This window comes from Chiloscyllium plagiosum, chromosome 26, assembly GCF_004010195.1.
Source record: "Chiloscyllium plagiosum isolate BGI_BamShark_2017 chromosome 26, ASM401019v2, whole genome shotgun sequence".
Taxonomy (NCBI): domain Eukaryota; kingdom Metazoa; phylum Chordata; class Chondrichthyes; order Orectolobiformes; family Hemiscylliidae; genus Chiloscyllium; species Chiloscyllium plagiosum.
Window position 1 is genome coordinate 33,086,719 of NC_057735.1, and position 23,384 is coordinate 33,110,102.

Genomic DNA, 23,384 nt, shown 5'->3' on the forward strand with positions numbered 1-23,384 from the left:
CCCCACCCTCCTCTAGCTTATCTCTCCACGCTTCAGTCTCTCTGCCTTTATTCCTGATGAAGGGCTTTTGCCCGAAACGTCGATTTTTGCCTGTCCTCGGATGCTGCCTGAATTGCTGTGCTCTTCCAGCACCACTGATCCAGAACCTGTTGCACTGAACCTGACACGTAACTTGCCTGCCTGCCAATTAACTGTGAAAATCCCAAGGAACGATTTCCTCTGGGTGCAAATTGTGGCCAGTGAACAATCCTGACTGCTGTTTCCCCACACGCGAAGGGAAAATCCAGCCTGAAGTATCAGCTCAGTGTCACCTTCATCAGACTGTTCTGTGGTGTTCCTTGATTGCTTGGCCAGGATGGACCTCAGCCAAATGAAAGGAAAAAGGCACCAGGTTAAGGTTGTGTTCCAGGAAGGAGTTAAGGTAAAATAAAGTATGCATGCTTAAACAAACTGCTGCCTGTAAAAGTGAAAGAACTGCCTTTTTTTTCATGGAACTATTAGCTGGGAAGTGGAAGCTTGAATTTCTGTGTTGCAGAAAGCAAACTATTTGCATAAGACATAGGAGCAGAAATTAGGCCATTCAGCCCAGTGAGTCTGATCCACTATTCAATCATGGCTGATAAGTTTCTCAACCCCAATCTCCAGCTATCTCCCCATAATCCTTGATCCCCTTAATACACAAGAACCGATCTATCTCAGTCTTAAATATACTCAATGACCTGGCCTCCACAGCTGTTTGTGGCAATGAATTCCAGAGATTCACCACTCTCTGGTTGAAGAAGTTCCTCCTTACCTCCGTTCTAAAAGGGTTTCCCTTTACTCTAAGGCTGTGCTCTCAGATCCTAGTCTTTCCTACAAATGGAAACATCTTCCCAATATATACTCTGTCCATGCCATTCAGTATTCTGTACGTTTCAATTCAACCCACCCCCTGTCCTTCTAAACTCCATTGAGTATAAACGTGCCTCGTATGTTAAGCTTTTCATTCCTGGGACCATTCTCGTGAATCTCCTCTAAACACACTCCAGGGCTATACATCCTTCCTGAGATATAGGGCCCAAAACTGCACACAATACTCCAAATGTGGCCTGACCAGAGACTCCTAGAGCTTCAGAAGTACATCCCTGCTTTTATATTCAAGTCCTCTCAAAATAAATGCCATCATTGCATTTGCCTTCCTAATTACTAACTCAACCTGCAAGTTTACCTTGAGAGAATCCTAGACTCTCAAGTCTCTTTGCACTTCAGACTTCTGAATTTTCTCCCCAGTGAGAAAATAGTCCATGCCTCTATTCTTTCTATCAAAGTGCATCACTTCACGCTTTCCCATGTTCGACTCCATCTGTCATTTCCTTGCCTACTCTCTTAACCTGTCCAAATCCTTCTGCAGCTCTTTGTTGCACATTTAACTAATGTTATGCAATATAGTGTTCACTCATTGGTTACGAAAGATCTTATAACTTGCAAAATGCTATATCATTTCACTTTTTTGAGAGCATTGTTTACCAGGAGCCTTAGGGTTGGAAAACATGTACCTAGCAAGATGTCGAATTTAAGTGGCAGTTTTGTCACGGAATACAGCAGGGAGCAGATGCATTTGGATATTACAGAGTTGAAAATGTGTTGCTGGAAAAGCACAGCAGGTCAGGCAGCATCCAGGGAACAGGAGAATCGACGTTTCGGGCATAAGCCCTTCTTCAGGAATGAGGAAAGTTTGTCCAGCAGGCTAAGATAAAAGGTAGGGAGGAGGGACTTGGGGGAGGGGCGTCGGAAAACGTGATAGGTGGAAAGAGGTCAAGGTGAGGGTGATAGGTCTGACTGGGGTGGGGGCGGAGAGGTCAGGAAGAAGATTGCAGGTTAGGAAGGAGTTGACAAGCAAAGGGAGGTTTCCTCTGTCCCTCTGTGAGTCACGGAAAATGAGTACTTGACCACTCTATAAAGAAGACTTCTAACACAAGGAAAAGCCTAGGTCCAACTGACCAGCTAATGTATTAAGGATTGCTGCCCTCACCAACAATGTGGCCTCATAACAAAAGAGCTTTGAGAAAATGATATCATTCCATCATGGCTTGGACTCATGATCCACCAAACTAGTTTCTTTTTTATTCCTAGTTTTACGACTCATGATATTTCTGCAGAACTGTCTTCCTATTTGTGGATTAATGTGAGCATGTTTGGAATTAAAAAGGATTTTGTTTAAGTTTTCATATTTAGCCATTATCTTTTTTGCTACTTGTTAAAGGATGTTTCTTTATAACTTTTTGTTTTCTTGATGAAACCTGCTGTGAATTTATCTTCATGGTCATAGTCATGGAAATTGACAAACTACCTTTAGTAATTCAATTTGTCACTGTCTTATTTGTGATGGCTTGTGGAATAGTGGGCGATCACTTCAAATTCACTCTTCTTATTAGGGTAGTGAACACAGTATAAGGGTAGGTAGAATGTGAGGAGCAAGACTGGGTAGGAGGAATCCATCCCATAGCTGGCTATAGCTTCAGACTATATTCGATTTCCATGAGGATATGCTCCTATGGATGCATCGTCTTCCTCTGGTTAGTTCCGATGTTTGTGTGCCTCCTTATCCTGCAAGAAGCAGAGTGATGTCAGTAAATGTTGCGCTTGAGTGATGGCCCTGTCAGTGTGTACAAGGAGTAAGATATAGATGTGAGGGTTGGAGCAGTACAAAGTGTCCAAGGAATGAAGTGTATATTTTTTGTGAGCCCTGAATGATAGAAAGGTTTTATGGGTGAATAATGGGCTTGTGGTAAATTGTAAAGTGCTGCTCGAATTGATAGGGTGCATCATTTTAAAGATACATTCAGTGCTTTTAACTGATCTTATGAGCCATTGAACTTCAGCTGTGACTCAAGATCCAAGCCCTGGTACTCATTTGATTTGATTGATTCCTGGAACTGATCTCCACAGTTATCCACTCTCGTCACCTTTTTCATTGTGACGGGAGGGTCTGATTCACCTTCGATCTCTCCCCTAAGTGATGTACTATGGCTTTAAGAGGTGTATTTTGCCCTTCTGTTTATGAAGAAAGGTTAGATCTGAGATGCTGATCGATCTGCTTCAAAGCCCATAAAGTAAACACTTGTTTTGCCTTGGGTTTTTTTTTTGAAGGATGGAACAATAGAAGCAGCCTGAATGGGTGGAGACAAGCTCCCAAAAAGCTTGGAGTTTTAGTTTTAGCTGTCAGTAGCAGTTGCTAGGTTCTTGAGAAGCTGTAGCACATTTCTCTCCATGCTTTTTCTTGCTGTTCTATCTCTCAGCTTTCCCTTGTCCTGGACTGGAGTGTTGCTGTTTCACTGAATTTTACCTTGTGCCACCGGTGTACTTATGAGATGTGACTACATTGGAACACTTAATTAAAAGTAGTTAATATATCCATTATTTTGTTACATATTCAGATAGAGTTACAGTTGAACCAATTAATTTCTTCTAGTTTTAGTTTATGTTTTAACGGTAGTGTAATAATAAAGCGAGTTTTGCTTAATGTTAAGTAGTTTGACCACTTGAATTGGACCTGTAACATAACACCTTACACTTACCATTAAAATAAGAAAACGTTAGGGTCTAGTCTATCTACTAAATATACTTTTGAGGGGGTTTGGTCTAGTCCATAACACCTGGAACCTCCTTTCCACTTTGTCCATCAACTTGTCCCCTCCCTTTTTGTGTAATTACATGCTCTGTTTCCAAGGACAGATTCTCTTCAACTGCATCATCCTCTTTTTAAGAGGTGTTGATAGGTATCAAGTAGCACTGGCTTGCATTAAGTGACGCTAGGTATTCATAATGCATGCTGTCTATGGAGGAAGGGGTGTGGGTGTTAGCGACGGTGTTTCTTTTATATTGGCAGGATGCAGAGCACATTCATATAAGCGTTCAGCAAGAAGTCAGTGTGCAGTTTGTATTGTAATCGATGGATTGGGATTGATTTGTACATCACAATCATCTTGTCTGTTTCTGGGGTCTATTCAAATTAGCCTTGACCAATTTTTGTAGCACGTAGCGAAAATTGCATTTGTAAATTCTAATCGGCTAATTGCTTTTAGTTAATTTCATGGATATAAAAATCTAAGATACATTCTCGTAGGTTTTGATTTGTACTGTCTGTGAGGTATTGCCTTGGGGCATGCAGTGAGGAAAATCATAGGGAGTTTAGACACCTATCTGATTTACTTCCATTAATTTAAATGCATGAAGGCTGATTCCGTTTATAGTTGTGTGTTCTATCTGTCTGATTTCTTTTTCCCCTCCTCAGTGCTGTGCCTAGGTCCAGAAATTACATACTAAAATCTATCCAGCTATGCAAAAATGAGTTATTACACAGTTAGTTTTGATGAAAGGATCCTGTTTAATAATGGACTGAAGTTATATTTATTAGAAATGGTTAACTTTTATAGATATGGATGTCTTTTTTTCATTTTTGAAGTCATCAAAGCTAGTTTTGTTTCATCATCGACTTTATCCTGTCAACTGCATTTTGGAGACAAAGCAGTTTGAGAGCTTGTCATCTTGTTTATTGAAGTTTATTGTCAAAGTTACCAGGATAGTGCATGCAGTTCATATCTGGTTGTAAGTATTAATATGAGAAAACATCGCAAATTTTATCCCACTCTGGAGCTTTCAATTGACCACCATTGTGTTAAGAGTTAATATTGCATTGTAACTAGCATGCCTTTGTTTGCCGACTATATCAATTATTGTACAGATTCTTCCTCCTCCCTCTTCAAAAATTAAGAACATTAGCCTTAGCTTATAAATGAGAAATAATTGGGTACATGACAACGAATTGCTGCCAAATTCCGATGCCTTTATTGAGGCTTCATAATTAGCTTTTGGTTTTATTTGGACAGCTTTTCTGTTTGTATGATGCAGCTATTGTCATTAGGACCCTGCTGGTACATTATAACTAAGCCCATTTTGCTGTCTTTCCTGCAGGCTCATTGTGTCCAAGCTTACGGCTGCACGTGCGGTCAAACAAGTCGTAATAAACTGGTTTAGAATAAAATTTGATCACTATAATGGGTGATTGTTACTCATTTATTGCTAGAATATAGTAAAATTGGAGTGTGTATGAAAGCTCATCTTAAGGTTAGTCTTTTCTGCTTATGAATTCATCCTAGAATGATTTCTCTTAAATGTATTTAATATTGGGGTGATCTTGTATTGTCTAATTTTAATTTTTTTTGTTACTGTGATTTATAAGTTAATACTTGTTTACAATACTTGCTAATTCTGTTAATTTCTATAGAGTGAGTGGGAAGTTGAACATTTTTATAATAGAAAGCATTCCAAAAGCAAAAATCTGCTTTAAATGCAGTACTCTAAGCCTTAATGGCTGTAAAATTGTTTCCTCAATTAGGTTATCAATGGTGAATCCAGAATATTGATAGAGAAACTCTGTTTTTGCTTTATTTTGGCTGACGTCTGTTGCCCTGCCTGCATTTAACTTTTGTGGTTGCTGACAATTTGTGAAAGGAGCTTTGTTGTGTAATGCTATGAGGGTGTTCCCTTTGCAACTGCTGCAGTAATTAATGAGATCTTCCTAAATGCACACAACTGATGTGCAATGAGACACAGTCACAGTAGAGATTAGTATTCTCAAAATGGCACAAGACCCTCTATTGTGAATTGCAGCTGCAAGGCAGCTTTTGTACTCTAAATGAAGAAGCTGATTTACAATCAAAGTGCAATGCGAAGGGAGATAAATATTGTATTCAGATTTGGAGGGATTGAAAACCTGAGACTGACCATCCTTGAACTTGACTTTTTCAGTCTTGTGAGGAATTCTACGTGAGACATTGTGCTGAACTTTCCTATGGATGAAGTTGGCTTTTGAATTGAATGGATTTATTAGTTATTGGCTTCCTCTTAACAGTAAGTAAATTCTGATAAATCTCTCATATAAGATTTGTAGAACAAGTAAATTCTTCAATTGTTTGTGAATGATTTGGGAATAACATTAAATAAACTTCACGTGAACAAACAACTTTCCCTCTTCTTTGCATTTTCTGAAACTTTTTTTTAACTAATATTTTTCTATTTTAATAGCTGTACATATAGCAAGTAAACTTTTTTCTCTTTTCAAATCACAAACTAGATTAGGTACTCATCTTTCTGAATATTTGAAAACCCTAAAAAATAAATGTTATGCTCCAAACCATTTGGCTTCCTCCATCTGGCAATCAAATTATCAGTCTCCATTAATGATTAGGACTTTTAAGAATGCTGTTATACCGTCATTTCTTGTTTGAGCAACAACTTTTATGTTAGATATCATCTTTACACAACAAAGAGTCTTGTGTTTCTTCAAACAAAGTAAGGAAAATACATTGGTTAATAAAGATTTATAGAATGGATGACCCATCAAAGGGATGAATTTTAAGAAATACTATTGAAAAGTAACTTCCTGAATAAGCTGCAAATATAATAACTTTAGAGTTTTGATCTCGTTTTTGAAATATAGCAGTTTGGGATCCTCTTGGTGAGGTATCTGTCATCATTTGAGGTTGATGTTGCATGGTAAAAGAATTCATTGTGTTGAGCCATCGAGTTTTGAAGGGTTGATGAATATCTGATAAACTTAAAGGGTTTGTTTTAACGTTTAGACAAATATTCTTGATTCAACAACTCTCGGGATTCGAGATTTTTGTATATTTGCAAACATCCATGTTTTGAGTCCACTTAGGACAATTGGATTGTGACTTACGGCAGGCAATGTTAAAAAGACGTTTTTTAATTTCAAAGATATATGGTGTTTCATTTAAGGAAAAGGTGCAATTGGAAGCCACAAAAGATAAGTTTAGTTCTATTTGAAAGTTTGAATAACTGTTTGAAATCACTGTTATAAATCAAATATCTATGTGTAAGTTAATTGTATTGATTTTTTTAGTAGTTACACAATTGCAGAACAAATGCTAACAAATCTAAAATTAACATCATTGTTATTTAGAATTCAAAACTATACACATACAATTGAAAATTTAATACTTTTGATGAAACCTTTTGGAATAATACAATAATTTATGTATAATTTACAATGCACAGTCACTTGTATAAGCTGAAATCTTTTTCCCTTCCCTCCTTCTTTGTCCTCTGTGGCAGCTCCCCCCCCCAACATCCCACAATGAAGTATGTCATATGTACGTGCATGATTGGTACATTTTTGTAAAACAAAATACAGCAGAAGGCTACTATAAATTAAGTTTGTTCATGCTTTTCCATTATTACAGTGTTGTGTAGTGCTTCTCAATGCCCTGTTTTTTTTAATTTGAGATATCCCAGAGTTAAAGCACATTGATGAAAAGCAGCAGTGCTCATAGAATCAGTGAGTCATAGAGTCATACAGCATGGAAACAGAACCTTTGGTCCAACCAGTCCACGTCGAATGTGTTCCCAGACTAAACTGAACCTACCGGCCTATGTTTGGCCCATATCCCTCCAAATCTTTCCTATTCATGTATTTATCCGAAATTGTCTTAAATGTTGTAACTGTACTTGCATCCACCACTTCTGACAGCTCATTCCACACACTAACCACTCCGGGGGAAAAATATAAAAGTTGTTTCTCATGTCCTTTTTTTAAAATCTTTTTCCTCTCACCTTAAAAATATGTCCCCTAGTTTTGAAATCCAACATCGTCGGGAAAAGACCTTGGCTATTCACCTTATCTATGCCTTTCCTGATTTTTTTCAACCTCTATAAGATCACCCCTCAACTCCTATGCTCCACTGATAAAAGTCCAAGTTGATTTTTATAACTTAAACCCTCCATTCCCAGCAACATCCAGGCATATCTTTTCTGAACCTTCACCAGTTTACTAATGTCCTTACTATCACAGGGTGACCGGAACTGCACACAGTGCTCCAGAAGAGGTCTCCCCAATGTCCTGTATAACCTCAACATGACGTCCCAACTCTGATATTCAAAGGGCTAAGCAATGAAGGTGAGCATGCTAAAGGCTGCCTTAACCCCCCTATCTACCTGTGATGAAATTTCAAAAAATTATGTATCTAAATATTTAGGTCTCTCTGTTCTACAACACTACCCAGGGCCCTACCATTAATTGTATAAGTCCTGCCCTTGTTTGTTTAAGATATTGCATTTATCCAAATCAAACTCCATCTGCCACCCCTCAGTCCATTGACCCAATTGAACAAGATCTCTTTGTAATCTTAAATAACTTTCTTTACTATCCACTATGCCACCAATTATGGTGTCATCCACAAACTTACCAACATGCCTCCTATATTCTCACCCAAATCATTGATAGAAATGACAAACAAAAGTGGTCCTAGGAGTGATCCCTGTGGAACACGATGAGTCACAAGCCTCCAGCCTGAACAACAACCCTCCACCATTGCCCTCTGTCTCCTACTATCGCCAATCTTCTGTCCAATTGGCAAGCTCACCAACATACCAGCAAAACCAGCTTGTTTGCTATTGCCCAAACAAAGATCACCAAACAGATTTTCTGGTCATTGGTATTTGTGAGACCTTGCTGTGGGTTAATTAGTGGCTTGGTGACAATATCTTGTCTGATTTATAATGTACAATTTAGTGCTGCTGGTTGGTATAAGTGTAGTCTTAGGTGAATACTTGGCTTCAGTGAGTAAGATGAACAAGGAAAAGGCAAGGTAACATTCTTTTATCTTTTTTAGTGTAAAGCGGAAGAGATGGCAGTTAGAGCAGTGGTGAGCTCCTCCTTCCAGATGTGGGAGATCAGGGAGCAGTCTACTGTCCCTGAAGACTATGTCTACCAGGAAGTGTGACGATTGCAGCTCCTTACAGACAGTGGTGTTTGGTTGGAGCAGCAGTTGGACAGAGAGGAGCATACAGGGGTCAGAGAGTGTGATAGACACTAGTTACAGGGGGGTGGTCACACCACAGGTTCAGTCAGGTAGATGGGTGACCACAAGGAGAGGCAGGAAGGTAGATCAGGAGTCTTCTGTGGCTGTTCCCCTCTCTAACAGGTACACTGTTTTGGATATTGTTGTGGGATGGATAACCTCTTGGGAGTATAACAACAGCTGCCAGGCCTGTGGCACCACAACCGTCTCTGCTCTAGAGCAAAGTTGGACAAAATCCAGGAGCGATAGTGGTAGGAATCTCGCTAGTTAGGGCACTGACAGGCATTTCTGTTTGAAATTCCAGGATGGTGTTGCCTCCCTGGTTTCTGAGTGGTTGCATGAAATTCTCAAGGGGGAGGATGAGCAGCCAGAGGTCGTTCTGCACATTGGTACCAGCACCTAGATCAAAAGAGGGATGAGGTCTTGTGGAATGAGTAAAGGGAGTTAGGAAAGAGGCTAAAAAGTAGGTCTTCAAAGGTAGTAATCTCTGGGTTCCTACCAGTGTCTCGTGCTGGTGAGGCAAGGGATAGAAAGATGAGAGAGATGAATGTGTGGCTAAGGAGCTGGGGCAGGGGGCAAGGTTTCAGGGTCTTAGATCATTCGGACCTCTTCTGGGGCAGGGGTTGACCTGTCAAGATGGACAGGTTGCTCCTAAATTAGAGGGGAACCAATATCCTCACAGGGAGGTTTGCTAGTGCTACACAGGAGGGTTTAAACTAGAGTGGCAGGGGGCTGGGAACCAGAGCAACAGGTCAGCAAGTGGAGGGATTGAGGGGAAGGGAGATGTAAGGACCAGTAAATCAGAAAGGAAGGGCAGGCAGAGACAGGTACATAAACCCAATGGTACTAATGGGCTGAAGTGTGTTTATTTCAATGCAAGGAGTATTATAGGTGAGACATATCAATTTAGAGTCTGGATCAGTACATGGGACTGTGATTTTATGGCCATTACAGAGACTTGGTTGAGAGAGGGACAGCACTGGCTGCACAACGTTCCATGGGTTCATTTTGTAGACAAGATAGAGAGGAAGTTAAAAGAGGTAGAGGAATTGTAATACTATCGGAGAATGCTACATCTGCACTCGGAGGTCATACTGAAGGGCTCGTCCACTGAAGCAATATGGGTAGAGCTCAAAAATAATAATCATTCTTAAAAACCCCCCAACATCCACCAAGACATTGAGGACCAACTATGTAAGCAGATTATGGAAAGATACATAAAAATGGAGTTGTCATAGTGGGTGACTTTACTTCCCCAATGTTGACTGGGAATCCCTTAGAGCAAGAGGCTTAGCCAGGGCAGATTTTAAGTGTATTCAAGAGGGTTTCTTGAAACAGTATGTGGATAGTCCAACTAGAGAAGGGGCCATACTGGATCTTATACTGGCTTATGGGCCTGGCCAGGTGACTGACCTTTCAGTGGGAGAGCATTTTGGAAACAGAGATCACAACTCCTTAGGTGTTGAGATAGCTATGAATAAGGATAAGTCAGGACCTTGTGGCAAGATACTAAATTGGGGGAGGGCAAATTGCAGGAGTTAGGGAGTGTTAATTGGGAGGAGCTGTTGTCAGATAAGTCCACATCTGATATGTGGGAATTGTTTAAAAACCTGCTTATCAGAGTTCAGGACCAGTATGTTCTAGTCAGGAGAAAGACAAGGATGGCAGGGGAAGGGACCCTTGGATAATGAGGGTGGTTGTGAATTTAGTCAAAAGGAAAGAAGAAACATATATAAGATTTCGGAAGCTAAAATCGGACAGGGCCCATGAGGAATATAAAGAAAGCAGGAAATATCTCAGGCTGGGAATAAGACAAGCACGAAGAAGCCATGAAATGACCTTGGCAAGTAGGGTTAAATGGAATCCCAAAGTATTCTATACATACATTAAAAACAAGAGGATAATTAGGGAGAAGGCAAGCGTTGGAGGCTGAGGGGGTGACCTTATTGAGGTTTATAAAATCATGAGGGGCATGGATAGGATAAATAGACAAAGTCTTTTCCCTGGAGTGAGGGAGTCCAGAACTAGAGGGCATAGGTTTAGGTTAAGACGGGAAAGATATAAAAGGGACATAAGGGGCAACGTTTTCACAGAGGGTGGTGCATGTATGGAATGAGCTGCCCGAGGAAGTGGCGGAGGCTGGTAGCATTTAAAAGGCGTCTGGATAGGTATATGAATAGGAAAGTTTAGAGGAATATGGGCGAAGTGCTGGCAAATGGGACTAGATTAAGTTAGGATATCTGGTCTGCATGGATGAGTTGGACGGAAGGGTCTGTTTCCGTGCTGTTCATCTCTATGACTATGACTCTAAGTGGTGTTGGGTTTCATGAAGAGCATTTAAGTGGATAGGTCCCCAGGACCTGATAGTCTCTACCCCAATTTATTGAGAGAGGCAAGAGAGGAGATGGCTGAGCTCTTGCCCAAGATCTTTGTATCTAGATTAGAGTGGTGCTGGAAAAGCACAGCAGGTCAGGCAGCATCCGAGGAGCAGGAAAATTGACGTTTAGGGCAAAAGCCCTTCATCCTGACTCTTGTACTCAATTCCTCAACCAATAAAGGCAAGCATGGATTATGCTTTATTTACCATCCTATCTACTTGCGTAGCCACGAATCCCAAGATCCCTCTGCACATCAATGCTGTTCAGGATCTTGCCACTAACTGTGTATTTTTCCTTAACTTTTGATCTCCCAAAGTGCAGCACCTCCAACTTACCCGGATTAAACTCCATCTGCCATTTCTCCGCCCATATCTGTATCCCACTGTATCTTTTGACAACCTTTCACACTATCTACAACTCTACCAATCTTTGTATCATCTGCAAACTTTACTAACCCACCTATTTATATATAATCACAAACAGCAGAGGTCCCAGTACATGTCCCAGTGGAATTGTCCAGCGTGAAAAACACCCTTCCACTGCTACCCTCTGCATTCTATGGACAAGCCAATTCTGAATCCATGCAGTCAAGTCATCGTGGATCCCATGCATCTTAATTTTCTGGATGAGCCTACCATTGTTGAAAGCCTTACTAAAATCCATCCAGACAACATCCAACAGGCTCTACCTCATTGATCACCTTTGTCATCTCTTTGAAAAATTCCATTAAGTTAGTAAGATAAGTCCTGTCCTGCTCGAAGCTATGCTGCCTATCACTAATTAGGCCATGCTTTTCCAAATGTCCCTAAAAATTCTCTCAAATAGTTTCCTAACCATCAATGTGAGACTCACTGGTCAATAGTTTCATGGATTGTCCTTATTTCCCAACTTTAGCTACTTGCCAGTCCTCCAGGATCTCACTGGTGGCTAATGACGATGCAAAGATCTTGGTAAAAACAAGGACTGCAGATGCTGGAAACCAGAGTCTAGATTAGAGTGGTGCTGGAAAAGCACAGCAAGTCAGGCAGCATCCAAGGAGTAGGAAAATCAAAGTTTCGGGCAAAAGCCCTTCATCAGGAATAGAGGCAGGGTGTCTGCAGAGTGGAGAGATAAAAATGTCATGCTGCAGCTTTATAAGATTTTGGTTACGTTTGGAATATTGCATTCAATTCTGATCGCCACGTTACAGGAAGGATGTGGAGGCTTTGGACAGCCTGCAGAAGAGGTATACCAGGGTGCTTCCTGGATTGGAGGGTATGAGCTATCAGGAGAGGCTAGAAAAACTTGGGTTATTTTCTCTGGAGCGGCAGAGGCTGAGGGCTGACTTGATAGAAGTTTATAAAATTATGAGATGCATAGTTAGGGTTAACGATCAGAATCTTTTTCCCAGAGTTGAAATGTTTAAAAGTAGTGGGCAAAATTAGTGGTGAGAGGAGGAACATTTAAAGGAGTTGTGAGGGGCAACTTTTTTACACAGAGTGGTAAGAGTCTGGAACGCACTGCCAGGGTGGTGGTAGAGGCAGAAATAATAGGGGCATTTAAGCAACTTTAAGTGCTTGAATATACAGTGAATGGAGGGATATGGACCAAGGGCAGGCAGAAGGGATTAGTTTATTTTGGGGTCATGTTCAGCACAACCTTATGGATTGATGGGCCCGTTCCTATGCTCAACTGGTAGTCTCTGGCTGAATAACATTCACCTTCTTTCTCAACTTAACTTTCATTTGGCCATGTTGTCTTTTTGTCTAAGTACTCCACAAATGTGTTACCTCAGCAGAATATCATCAGACTTTTTGATCATGTTGGCTGCTTTTGACTTTCGTCCTCATTACAGCATTCTCCTTTGAATTCAAGGTACTTCCTCTTTCGAACAATGATTCATCATTTATGGATAACTAATTCTCACTCAAAACTATGCTGAATCCAGTATCTTCCAAAGAAGCCGCTTTATTCTGTGGATCATTTTAGCTTAAAACATATTTGAAGTAAAAATTATACAATGCCTCTTTCCGGTTGTACAATATTCAGTGTTGTCCAACTTTTTTTTCATCAATTATGACATTAACCTGAAGGGTAGCAGTAATATGTATCACATTGGTTTGAGGGCATTGGTTATCTATTGTAGGTTATTTAACAGTGGATGCTGAGAAAATTATTGTTTTCAGTTTGATAGGAAAATAATCCGAGGATGGACTTGATGATATAGTGTTCTAGATACTGGATCTTTTTCACTGTGACCTGGATTCAAATTCTATCGTAATTATGGGATGAAATACTTCCTCCTGTTTTGATTAACAACATCCAACATCAAACTTTGCTTTCATGTTGCCCTATAGCACAAAACTGACTCTAATTTTGCACTGAGACAGACCTCTAATTTGTTGGTGAAGAGAAACCACAATAAGTCTGATTTTGATGTTGGTGCTACAGTAAAAAGGGATGTTTGCTTTGCCTCTAACTGGGCTGCATCTGGGCTAGGTTTGGTGATGCTGGTAGAGTACAGGAGTGTATAATTCTTTGCACACTATATACCAACATTTCCACATTGATGAACAAAGGGTAAAAATAATATGTGCTGAAATTTCCTTGGGTAAACAGGAAATTGAGATGTAAATCTCAAATAGTCGGTTATTAAATGCCATGATTTTCACATTTCAGAGAAGCAACTGTTCATTTTCCAGATCTACATGCTCATTAAAATTTGAGCTAAGACACTGCCCTGATTTGATTGCTAAAACAACAATTTTACTTGGCTTCAGTTGCTTGTATAAGAGTGAATAACACAGGTACTGACGATGTTGAATCATTTAAAACATGTTACAAAAACTGCAATTAATTATGATTATAGTTTCAAAGAGAGAGAACAACCATTTACAGTCTCACTAAATGGGGAAAATAGTGGCAAATGCTAATTTCAGGAAGCAGAGTAAATTCTGGAATAATTCTCTCTTGTCATTTTACTTTCTCTCTTTCACTAATGAATTGGATTTCTTGCTTTCCTCTCCCACTTCCCATTTTATTTAAATGACTTATGGATGTTTCGTTAATAATAATATTTTGTGATTAGGAGTAATAAGGATTTAACAAACTCATCCAACTGATGTCATTAATATGGAATCCTCTTCAAGTTGTTTGTGAGTTTTGAAAAGATTTGTAGCTCAGGTTGAGGTTCTGGATGTAGGTTTGCTCGCTGAGCTGGAAGGTTCATTTCCAGACGTTTCGTCACCCTACTAGGTAACATCTTCAGTGAGCTTCCAGGCAAAGCAATTTACATGATTCCTGCTTTCTATTTATATGTTTGGGTTTCTTTGGGTTGATAATGTCATTTCCTGTGGTGACATCATTCCCTGCTCTTTTTCTCAGGGGGTGGTAGATGGTGTCTAACTCAAATGTGTTTGTTGATAGAGTCCCGGTTGGAATGCCATGCTTCTAGGAATTCTCTTGCATCAAATAGAAAGCAGGAATCATGTACACTGCTTTGCCCGGAGGCCCACTGAGGATGTTACCTGGTAGAGTGATGAAACGTCTAGAAATGAACCTTCCAGCTCAGCGAGCAAACCTACATCCAGTTGTTTGTGAATATTATTTGACATCCAAAGTTAAATCTTCTACTTTATCCTTGCCCTCAATATTGTATAACACTTTTAAGAAAAGTTGTGATTGTATTTCTTAAGTAATTGCAGTAGTTAGTGTGCTTTTAACTTTGGTATCACCTTCAGTTTAGATACAGTTGGTAGGGTTAATGATTAAGGAAGCATCTGTTATGTCAGCATAGTTTTTATCTTGAAACTCAGATAATTTTCTGAAACGGGCATAATTTCTGCATTCCTTGAACTGATCATCTCAACTTACCACAGAGAATTCCTCCTCACCCTTTCCTTTTGTTGAGCAGTTTGTTTCCAGCAATCTTTGTTTTTGTTCTTGGAATGTGTACAAAACTTAGTAGAATGTCAGATTTGTCAGTAGTTGAGGGGCTATTGTCTGCATACATGTGGATCTGCAAGCATTACATCTCCATGGGAGAGAATCAGCAATTATGAAGAGATCCAGTAACCAAATGTACTATTGGTGTGCAGTCATATGCAAACTGTCATGTTGGCAATTTCTCCCTATTCAGACAGCAGCCCCAGTGCTTCCATCACGGACCACTTAGGTTGCCCCTTGAGTGGTCACAGGAGAAGATACTCCGTTTGTATTGCTGACTGTGGCCCTCATAACTTGACCATCAGGAGGGTGTGTGACGATGCTGCTCCTTTAACAAGGTTATGTTGTCCTTGGTTTTCTTTTTTGGACAGTTTGTAAAACTAGAGGTTCTGCTTTGCCTTCAGTTATCTACTTGAAGAAGCTTTCAAGTTTTAAAAAAAACACACTTTGTACAATTAAAGGGGAGTGGCCTCCCAGCTCAGCTTTTCTCTGGTTTGTTTTGGTTTTCGCAGTCAGTTTTTGAGGCTGCTGGTCAAAGAAATAACTACGTGGAAGAAAGTGTTCCATGTTGAATCTCTCTGCCATTACTCTCCTGGAAGACCCTGTGTTTGATTTTTCCTTTTTGGCCAAGGGTGTTTATAGGGATTGTTGCAGGAAATTGGATAGTCTGTTGGGTTTTCGGTTAGGTTGTTATTCTGTATTCTGTTGTCTTTTGTTTGGGTTTCATTCGGTACTCTGTAAATTAATTCTGTTTTGTTTAAAACTGAGGGGTTTTGACCAGGTGAATCGCTCCTGGAATATCCACTATGCACCTGTTCAAAACAAGTAGAAAAGTTAGGTACTGGCCTACCTTCTTGAATTGTTTTGAAGGGGTCTGGCCTGGACTATAACTGGCACAAACCATAAAAGAAGGACTTCCACAACTTCAGGAGGAGGAAGACTAATTCAGCACGTCATCGTTCCAAACTGGTTGTCTGTGAATGTCTCCTTAGACTATGACCTGAAACATTTTCCTGTATGACCATTGTTCCAAACTTGCCCAAATTCCCCCTCTCTTTTATGCACTATCAAAGCGTTCTGTTGGCCCAAGAGTTCATTTCCAACAATTGCACATCAACTGTATCTAACAATACTTCCATTAAAATTACACAGCTTTTGCATTTCTAATTTCCTGATCTGTCTTCTGGGTGCTTTTAACTGGGCTATTTATTCTACACAGTACTACCCCTTTGGCTGCAACATGGTTGGTAGAAGGCAATTGATGTTTAACTGGGAACATTGCAATTGGTCTTGCTGCACATTATCAAGCAACTCTGAACCTGAGTACACTGCTTTAAATTGTGTGCCACCTCTGCATGGATGGCAGCTGACTGGCTGGAGTCACAAGGTTACAATGCTCTTGAGTTTTTTTCTCGAGGAGGGTAATTGGTCAGGCTCCAACTTGGCCAGGTTTGAATGGTTTGTTGGGGCCTTGTTTCTTTACCCCTAACAGATAATGCCTCCAGCCTGAGGTTTTCATGTTTAAAAAGCGGTATAATCAAAGGGGAATGTGTAGCTCGCAGTCATTTAGATTAGAGTTTTTGATGCAGTTCAGCAGCAGTGTGTGTGTGAAGATAGGCTGGTGGGGCAATTCCAGTCAGGTACTCTCTCTCTCTACCTTAAAGCCTGTAAGCCCTGGTTTGTTTCATGTTTACTCTTTATACTAAGGGATGTGTTTATTGGAACTGTTGCAAGTATTTTCAGAACAGCATCATTTAAGTCGGGGTAGTTTGTCAGATTTTTGGATAGGCTAAGTTATCTGGTATTCTGTTTTCTGTTCTTTGTGTTTCCTTCCGTAATTTTGTAAATAAATTCTGTTTGTTTAAAACTTGGCAGTCAAATCAGCTAATTCACTCTATGAATATCTACTATACAATTACCTAAAGCAAATGGCAAAGTTATGGTCTGGGCTACCTGCTTAACAATGTTTTGAGGGGTCAAGCCTGGTCCATACCACTGGCTAACAGGCAACAACAGGACACTGGTGAATGTTGTCATGACAATTCATAATGTGCGGGACTATTTCCTGTTCCCCAGAATAGTGTTCAACAGATGTTAGTCTGTTAGTTAGTCCACAGATGGCTGGACTTGCGCGAGGGCTGGCATGCCCTTTTGTGTCTTTGTGTATAACATCGACAAGGACAGTAATCTGAACATACATGATACCAAATTGAACTTGCATGGCAGCAAGTAGAAATTTCAGGACTTTTGACTAAATTTCCACCAAAGCCATTAAACACCACGTATACAAACTGTGACATCAGCTATTTGATGCAGCAACCCTGGGCCTGCAAATACCCTCAGAGTTGGCTGCCACTTGTACATGAGAAAGGATGGGTCCTACCCTCTCTACAAACACCAAATCTAAATTACATTTGGATTTCTTCATGCTCATTGTCAGTGGCAACAGGCTTTCTGGCAGGTCTCACAGTGCACCTGACATTTCTGTGCATAGCCATCAGTCTGTATCTGTATATTGTCCCTTCTTCATCCTGACTTGGGTTCTCTGCAGTGGAATATGAGCTGTCCTTTTCTCCTGATAAGGCTGCAGTCCATTTGTAATGTGCCATTTGTAATGTGCAATTCATTACATGCAGATCCAGCTATCTAAGATTTATGCAGTGCTTATTATCTAAGCCAGCAAGTGTCCGATCACCTGTCTGTTTTTTGTTCAGATGACTAATATTCTTTGGATCTTTTAACCTCAAGAGCATAGGTATCATAGTGGCAGTCCTTAGTTACCTGAAAGCATAAATGCACAAAGGTGAATGAGCTAAAAACAATAGGTTAATGGTTATGCTCCATTGTACTGGATCGCAAAATGTGAGCGACGTGGTAATGCAGAAGGTACTTATGGCAGGAATATACCACCATGCTACCATGCTGAAATGTTAACACAAATGATCCAGCTTCAGTAATAGCCATACCAATAATGTTGGACATTCTTCTCTAAAGCAACTAAGAAATGCAGCTATACCTGTCCCTCATTGGTTTGTTCCTGTACTCGGCCATTGTGGCATATTATCCAGGACAAGAGAGAGAAAAAAAGTGACTAAATATGTTGCGATATATTTCAATATGTACCTATAATAGCCAAATAGGTGGAAGCATAAGGAAGTGTGGGTATTAGTAAGGATGAAGCAGATTGTGAGGTGGTGCATCTGAACATTAGGCATGTATCTTGACGAGTAAAGATTGCTGCTATTGTGTACAATGGTGGGTGCATCTTGCATTGAGCAGTGAGAGGCTGGTTATCCAGTTACTGGGATATTGAATTTGCTGATGCATTTACTGACCTTCAGCACTCAGATGAGGTTATATGTCTTTTGGCATTGCACCCAGGACTGAGCTGTACTTCATTATCATGAAAGCAAAAACGAAGCACAAGTTTGTAAGCTGCCCGTATTAATTTCAAGAGACATGTTAATTTCACATTCTAATTCCTGGGCCTGATAACTGGTCTTTTCCAATCATTTAGCACATTATCTTTCTGATATATTTAAAAATGATCAAACATTTTATGGATCACATACCAGCTTGTTCTGAAATACAAAATCATTCTTTTAGCTTTGTTACCAATGGTAAACCTCCTGCTGGTATACTGGAAATGACTCAGTTGGAAAATTATGCAGTCTTCACGTTGAGTTTTTATTTTAATGCATTTTGCTGGAGGAGCAGGTTCCTGCTTGAGAAATAATTTCCCACAGATGGGTTTTTTAAAAAAAAATCAATGGTTGCATGATGATCAGAGAGGCACAAATTGTTAACTTGAAAAAATAAGCTGGCTGAATCTAGAAGATCATAAGATTTTCGAAACTGTATTTACAAATTGTGCATACACGCTGACAATTAAGTTCTTTAGAATTTTGACTATATCTACACTGTCAGGTTTACTGATCATTAAATGCAGTGACAATTCAGGACTGGAGCATTGAGTTGTGGCTTAGAATTGAAGTTAAAAGGATCCGCGGAAATGACTAAAATGCTAGAAGACAGCAATCCAGAATGAGACTGAAAAGTTACTTGAGGAAGCAAAATCCAGGACAACCAAAAAGGTTTGGAAAATTGGTTTTGCTGTTGTTCACAGTATCTCAGTTCAGACCAAAATTAAAATTTTGCAGATTTATAGTTTAGGGCAGGCATAGCCTGTCACTCAGCAAACACATACTTTCATACAATGTAAGGTCAATTTACCTTTTTCACAATCTCAGGATATCCTTTAACGTATAATCACTGTTCTAATACAGGATATGTGTTTTCTTAACAGTAAAGTCTGACAAACAGCAATGTGATAATGATGAGACTGTCTGCTTTCAGTATTGTTGGTTGCACTATAAATATTGGCTAAGATATATTGGAAGAATTCCCTTGATCTTTGGAGTTATGAGATCTCTTGTTTTTGGGATGACCCCTCCCAGCTTCAATACTTTACTGAAGTATCAGGCTAGATTTTTTTCTGTGGATGATTATGACTAGATCCTCCTTGTAACAGTCATGGCTCATGTTTTATTTCAAGTATTTTGCCTTTGGCTTAATTAGAAACCAATTCACGAGGGAGAGCTTCAATCAGAAAATAGTACTACATTAAATTGTCTCTTCTACCATGGTCATCACTTCAATTTTTTTTTGTCTAATGCAGATGCCTAGGGCAGTAAGTATGTCATTAAAGCAGACTTGTGCAAATTAAATTGCAGATCGGATACTTAAGTTTTTTTTATTATTTGATATTGATGACAAGATCTTCGATGCAGTTAACTGATAGTTCAACATTTAGCTTTGAGTACTTACTGAGATATGTGCACTTTACGTGAATAATCTAATACAGTCAAAGGGATTGTAATATTTATATAGCAGTTTTGTGTATATTTTTGTCATGAGTAATATTGTCACTATGGTTATTTGCCATAATATTCAAGTCACGAACGGGCTCCAACAGAACCGAAACCTATTAATACTGTTGCTCATCACTTGCAGTAAAAAAATTTGTTACGTGTCTGTGCTGTTTTTTGATTTAATCCCACACTTACAATTTGTTTAACAGCAACTGAAAATTCCTACGGTACGTATTTTTTTAATGTGACAAGTATCATTACTCCAGGAATGTTCTCTAGCTGTGGAGGTGCCCATGGTGTAGCACCATCATTTCATTATCTCAGGGCAAGACAGTGGAAGGATTTGGAAGGGGAAGAGAATGGACATATTATGCAGTTATAGTTTTGCATTTTTGCTCTCTTGCTTTTGAAAATGGTAACTATATTGTAAACTGCCAGCATTCATTGGATGTGGGTGTCACTGGCTAGGCTAGCATTTATTTCCTCTCTCTAAAAGCCCTTGAGAAGATGGTGGTGAGTTGCCATCTGGAACTGTTGTATTGCATGGATGTAGTAATCCCTACAATGTTAGGAAGGGATTTCCAAGCTCCTCACCTAGCAACAGTGAAGAGATTGTGATATCGTTCTGAGTCGGGATGGTGTGCAACTTGGAGGGGAATCTGCAGCTGATAGTTTTCTCATGTGACGGTTGACCCCGTGATGCTGTTAAAGAAATTTTGGCAAGTGGCTGCAGTGCCTCTTGTATATGGTTCACATTATAGCCACTATGCATCGATAGTGGAGGGAGTGAAGGTGTACAGTGCTCAGCAGGTTGCTGGTCAAGTGAGTTACTTTCTCTTGGATGGTGCTTAGCCTCTGAAATATTGTGACTCTTGTTAAGCAATATCTTTCTATTTTGTTTTCTTATTCTTAAACTAATCAAAATGGTACCGGATTGTGGTAACAGTGAATAGGTAATGATTGTATTACTGTGTTTTAGTATTTTTCTCAATGTAAAATGCATGCGATAATAAAACAATTCATTCATTCAAAAGCATCTGTCTGTCCATCCCTGTTGCACTTATCCAGTCATGTTGAGGATGGATAGCCTTTAGGAAGTCAGGAGGTGAGTTACTGGCTACAGAATTTGCTACAGTGTTCATATGACTCTGGTCGTTTCAGATTTTAGACAGTGATAATCCCCTGGCTGTTGATAGTGAGGGGTTCAGTGATAACGATGACATTGAATGTCAAGTTGAGATGATTAAATTCTCTCTTGTTGGCGATGGTCATTCCCTGGTGTTTGTGTCATGAAAATATTACTGGTCATTTATGGATGTTGTCTTGATCTTGTTGCTCATGCAGGCAGACTGCTTCAGTATCCAAGGAGCTGGGAACGGTTCTGAACATTATATAATCAGCATAAAAAATCCTTACTTTTGATTTAATGATTGAATTCATGACATTGATGATGCAACTGAAAATGGTTGGCCTTGGACACTATATCCTGAGGAAGGCTTGTATTGATGTCCTGGGGATTGATGCTTAATCTTAAATAACCATCACCATTTTATTTTATACTTGGTATGACTCCAACTAGTGAAGTATATTCCCTTTAATTCCCACCTATTCACTCTATTTTGGATTAGCAGTTATGATCTCAGATAATGCTACTACTGAACGAGTCAAATCCAACCAGACTGGGATCCGGCTTGATGCACTTCTAAAAAAAATTACTGAAGTGAACTTTTACTGAAACAGAAGCATGAAATGCTGCAGGTTTGGTTCTAAGAATAAAACATGTTTATTATATCAAAGAAAAGTAAATAAAGTACAATACCCAAAACTGTTTTAATATTTATTTATTTCAAAACACAGTAAAAATGCCATCCCATCTATATCACGTTACTGTACACAAATGTCAGAGAGAATTTACTTTTCTTTCACACTTATAGGTTCAACTTTATCGTTCATTTCAATTACCGGCCTTGAGATAATCTTTTTCTTGATGAGTCACACAACTGAGCTTAAACTTCCTGAACTTCAAATAACTCATTCATGATTCTAACCAAACACTACAGGTTTGGAACATTCAAACTGAAGTCCATATGCTAAGGTAACTGATTTCTGAACTTCTTTGAACTAACTTGTTTATCTATAAGAAATTATTTTGTACAGTTACAATTTCAAACACTTCTTCAATCAAAAGTTATGAGTTTTTTTCCCCGTTAAAAATAATTATGCTTTTAATAAAAACCAAGCTAATGCTGCATGATGTTTACTCTGTGTCTGTAGGTAAAACTCTTTCACAGGAAGCAAATTCTCAATCTCTCACTTGGGACTTCCCCTCTCATGTTTGGGAGGAAAGAAAAGGCATGGCTCTGGGAATACTGACAATTTAATTATAAATCCCTTATAAACACAGAGCAAAGACATCTGCCACGAGTTCAAAATCCATGCCACCAAAATAAATTGTATTGATATATCTATTTATAAATCTTACATCATGCATCACATAGTCCAGTGCCATTGTCACTACACTACAATTCTACAGGTAATGTTGATGAAATCAAAATTAACAACTAAAAAATTGTTTCTGATGATCATACAGGAAACAACAAAACTGTTGATCAAGATATGAAGAACCAGCAGTGCATGGTGATCCTGGGCATCCATTGAATTGCTTCAGGTAAACACTGGTTTAAGAAATCAAATCTATGTCATGAAAGCTATTTCCGTTTTAATACTCAAATACAGATGACTTAAAAAAAAAAAATGAAATCCTTGAAAATTTTTGGAATGCTCCAGACTTGCCGTTGAAAAAGGGAATACAAATCCCTGTCACTGATTCTTCCACTTTCAATATCTACAAGGTCACCATTCACAAGAACATACAACAGATCATATATAGCTGCAACCACACTCAAACGTTGATGCTGTCCAGGTCAATTTGATCTACATCCTTGTCTCTGGCTTCATCTGCATACCCTCTATTAGCAGTGAACCAATGCTGAGGGATATGCATGATTCATTGAAACAAATCACCAATGCTATTACTACTGTAATGCACTCATTACAAACAAATTCCTCTTTTAAGTCCCAGACCACCCTGACTTCTGACTTGAATCATTGTTTCTTTATCATCTGTAGTTCAATATATATATATATGCTGAAGGTCAACAAAAGAGACTGAGCTGCATTTTCCTAAGATTTGATTGAGTTAATTTCAGAGTAAGGTTTCTCTCTCTGAGCACTAACATATTTTCTCACTCATTTCTCCACACTCGTTGTGTGTAGGCACCACAATTCTTAGGCATCACTTTCATTGTGTCTTGCACTCACCCACGGCCAAATTACTCACTGCTGCT

The 23,384-nt window shown here is 39.3% G+C and overlaps 1 protein-coding gene across 1 annotated transcript in view; it reads left to right on the top strand.

Moving 5' to 3' along the window:
* The window catches only part of nav1b (neuron navigator 1b), a 638,783-nt gene that overhangs the window by 24,422 nt on the left and 590,977 nt on the right, over positions 1 to 23,384 (top strand). The window contains exons 3-4 of the mRNA XM_043716841.1: positions 5,791 to 5,892; positions 22,628 to 22,705. The gene's annotated coding sequence lies outside the window, so the exon portion shown is untranslated. The remainder of the gene's footprint in view (positions 1 to 5,790; positions 5,893 to 22,627; positions 22,706 to 23,384) is intronic.